Raw genomic sequence first — 4,115 nt, 5'->3', positions numbered from 1 at the left:
AGGACACCAGACCTCATTACAGATGGTTGTGAGCCACCATGTGGTTGCTGGAATTGAACTCAGGACCTCTGGAAGAGCAGGCAATGCTCTTAACCACTGAGCCATCTCTCCAGCCCCGGGAGGGACATTTTGATTGAATGAAATTCTGAAGTTCTTTTGGACTTGTCATTCTCCTCCTTCCCCCTGCTGAGTGCTGGGGTACAAGACTGCACCCACACCTGGTTTTAGGTTAGGGGGTCCTGGGTATTGAACCTGGGACTTCATTCGTGCTAGGCAAGCGTTCTGTCGATTGCGCTACATCCTCAGCCTTCTGCTGTGTATTCGTTCTGTTTTAGAGCAGGTCTCACCATTTAGCCTCCACTGGCCCTGGCCTCGAGATCCTTCTACCTCAGCCTCTGGGGTACTGGCGCCACAGGCTGTCACCACCATTCCAGCCCTTAGACTATATTTCAGAGAAGGGGAGATCAGTCAGGATAAAGTGAGCAACTGGGGTGTTGACGCTTGTGCGTGCTTGGACTTCATAGCAGCTTCATGGCTTTAAAGAAAGTGGGGCAGGTGCCATTGTCTTCATTTCATGCACGGGAACTGAGTCAGCCGGGCCTGCTGGTTCCCGTCAGTGTCAGCCGCTCAGGAGGCTGAGCTGAGCAGATCATTGTAGCCCAGGAAATTAAGTCCTGCCTGGGTAACAGTGAGAGCAGCTGCAGTGACACCTAAGTAAGAATGACCAACAACAGAGGAAAGAAGAAGGGTATGCTGTACCTAAGATTATAGGAGTAAATGACGCCGCAAAAATACAGTTCTGGGGGCTGATGAGACGACCTAGCGGCTAAAAGCACCCACTGTCAAGCCTTGAATTTGATTTTCCGAACGCAAGAAAGAACCAGCTCCTATAATTTGTCCTCTGACTTCCATGTGTGTGCTGTGGCACATGTGTCCTGCCCCAGGCACATGCAAATAAATGCAATAAGACAAATTACACTCTTTCTTAGCCTGAGCTATTTAAGTGGGATGGAGAGGTGGCCCGGTGGTTAAGAACATTCACTGCTCTTCCAGAGGACCTCCAGCAGATTAAATGACTCCCAACTCCCGATAATTTAATCTCCAGGGCAATCCGATATCCTCTCTGGTCGCTGTGGACACACATATACTCTTTTAAAGAGTCTAGGGAGGGGAGCTGGGGAGATGGCTCAGAGGTTAAGAGCACTGGCTGCTCTTTCAGAGGTCCTGAGTTCAATTCCCAGCAACCACATGGTGGCTCACAACCATCTGTAATGAGATCTGGTGCCCTCCTCTGGCATGCGGGCATACATGGAGGATTAGGGGTGGATATGATACATTAAAATATATTCGTTTTATAAATATGAAATTATAAAAGACTAAAATATAAAGGAAATAAACATTTAAAAACAAATAAAATCCAGGCTTTTGACTTTTGTGGGCTCCTATACTATCATGTATTATCAAAGCATATAATGCAGATTTGAGTTTTAGCCTCAAACTCAGTGGCAACCCTGCCATCAGATCCTGGGTCTGGACCTCACATGAGCCACCATGCCCAGCTGCTGCAGATGTTCTGGATGTCACTTGTGCACCTAAATGATAGCACAGATACCGATTACATTTAACTTATTTTTAGAGCAAGCTGTTTAAGAAATCAAACATTTTGGTCATGTATAAGTAATTATCGGTTTTATCCCAAGTTAAAGTATTTGGTGAGCCTCCCAGCCTGGGGCATCCTAGGTGCCAGCTCTGCCCTAGCCCAGGACTATGTAGCTGGCATCATCAGGGAAAAGAATGTACATTCATCTTTACCCTGGACAGAAAAGAATGGAAACCTGCTCACAAGAGAAAGTGTAACCAAGGAGGAGAGAATCGGATGACAGGAAGATGGGTTTTGGTTCTGAGTGCCAGCCATTCATAGGTTCCTAGGGGACAGTACATCCTTACTTTGGGGTCAAGTCATGCGTACTTACTAACATTTCTAAGGGGGTAGGATGATGCACACCTGTAATCCCAGCACTCCAGAGGTAGAAACAGGATGATCAGGAGTTCAAGGCCATCGTGGACTACTTGAGAAACATCGAATCTCAAAAAATAAATAAATTAATTAAATTATTAAAAATGTTGAGCCCTTGAAAAAGCTAAGGTACCTCTTTGTTTGGGTCATTCAACTGATTGGTTGGTTTTTCTCCAACTCTATGTATGAGATGTGAGCCAAATCAAAAGGGAACCACACTAAATAAATTACTTGCTGTGTTCTTGGAGCTATAAGAATGCTTAAGTCTGCTGCCAGCTCTTTCTTCTCATTGCCTCATCCATGGTCTTTCTGTGTAGACTTGGCTGTCCAGGATCTCACTCTGTAGACCAGGCTGTCCTCGAACTGACAGAGATCCACCTGCCTCTGCCTCTCAAGCACTGAGATCAAAGGTGTGCACCGCCACTGCCCGGCTAAATGGGCCTCTTGGGAGATGGATTTTCTATCCCTGGGCTTCACTAAGTTCCCTCCAGATTGGAGCAGCCTCTCGAGGGGAAGACAGCTGGGCCTAGAATATTGGCATTTTCCCCTTGTTGAGGGAGGACGATGTCAAAGGAGTCTTCTCTGAATTGTCTAATTTGTTCTTGATGTGTCTTTTCTCAGGAACAGTATTTCATTCTTGTCATTATTCTTAGAGTCTCAATGTATATAAAAATATGACTTTCCAAGGTTGACTAAATTTAGAATTTGGACAAGGTGAATTTTATTTAATTTCATTTGTAATTCCAGTTGCTTGGGCTGCGAAAGCAGAATGAAGCTGACCTCAAACTTAAAACAGTTCTCCTGCCTCAGCCTTCCAAGTATTGGGTCATTTTCTAGGAGGGAAGTTCATATAAGCCCAGATCAGCCTGAGCAACATAGGATGATACTATCTCATTAAAAAAAAAAATGGTTAAAGCCCGGGTGAGTTCCAGGACAATTAGGGCTACACAGAAAAACCCTGTCTCGAGGGAGCGGGGTGTGTGTGTGGTTAATTTGCTTGTTAGCAAATACTGTAATATCCAAAGTTTTGTAACTAATACTTTTTAGATGAAACTAGGCATACTGTTTGTGTACTTCAGGATGTGATTGGGGAGTGCCACAAAAACAACCATAAGTGTATAAACCTTGATGGATGTGGTGGTGCTTGCCTATAACCCTATCTTCAGAGGTAGAGGCAGAATCAGAAGTTCAAGGCCAGCCATGGCTTCATAGTGAGTACATGGCTCTCAACAAGAAAAGGAAAAAAAAAAAAAAAAAACATTTTGAGTGAATGTCTGAAATTAAGAGTTCTGGCTAGCAAAATATAATTTTGTATGAAAATTAATTTCAGGTATAATGGAAAGAGGTAGCGCATTGGAGGTCCCAGGGTTCATTAGTGTTCAGCTCTCAAGTTTAATCAAAGCCCCTGAGTTATTTAGCAGTACCCCAAGTTTAGACTTAATAACATGTTTACAAACCACACTTACCACGATAACGAACCCCTGATCTTACGCTGTCAGCCAGGGGCAGCAGAAATTTCTTACACTGTAGAGTCTGCAGCTTGGCTGAAAGGCCACGCTTACCCTTTTAACTGGCCAAAGAAAGCAAAGGAGGAAGCCAGGGGACAGGTAGGAAGCTGGTGTCCTGGAAGTGGGCAGTTTAACTGCATCTCCTGGTCATTGTCATGATAGATTCCAGTTCGTCACCGCTAACAGACCTGTACACGGTTTGCTTGAGAAGTCAAACCAAAGTTTGCTTTTAAAAAGTATTTTTTATTGTTGGACAGTATGGGAGGCAGAGGCAGGAGGATCTCTGTGAGTTCGAGGCTAGCCTGGTCTACAGGAGCTAGTACTGGGACAGTCTAAAGCTACAGAGAAACCGTGTCTCGAAACCAAAACAACAACAAAAATATCATAAAATAAAACCCTGCAAAAAGCATATATCATCACCCTCTCTTGAAGTTACTGGGTTTTTTTTGTAATTAGTCAAGATAATCAGAAGATTCTTTCTCATAGGGTTTTCATTCTAGCTTCTATATTCTTACTCTCCTTCTCTCTCCTCTCTCTCATTTAAGACATGCATGACTTAAACATTAATTTAAATGATCTATGCTCTGTAC

The sequence above is a fragment of the Alexandromys fortis genome, unplaced genomic scaffold, assembly GCF_014885135.2.
Source record: "Alexandromys fortis isolate MF-2015 unplaced genomic scaffold, M_Fortis_MF-2015_v1.1 scaffold_208, whole genome shotgun sequence".
NCBI lineage: Eukaryota > Metazoa > Chordata > Mammalia > Rodentia > Cricetidae > Alexandromys > Alexandromys fortis.
This window is presented reverse-complemented; position numbering follows the sequence as displayed.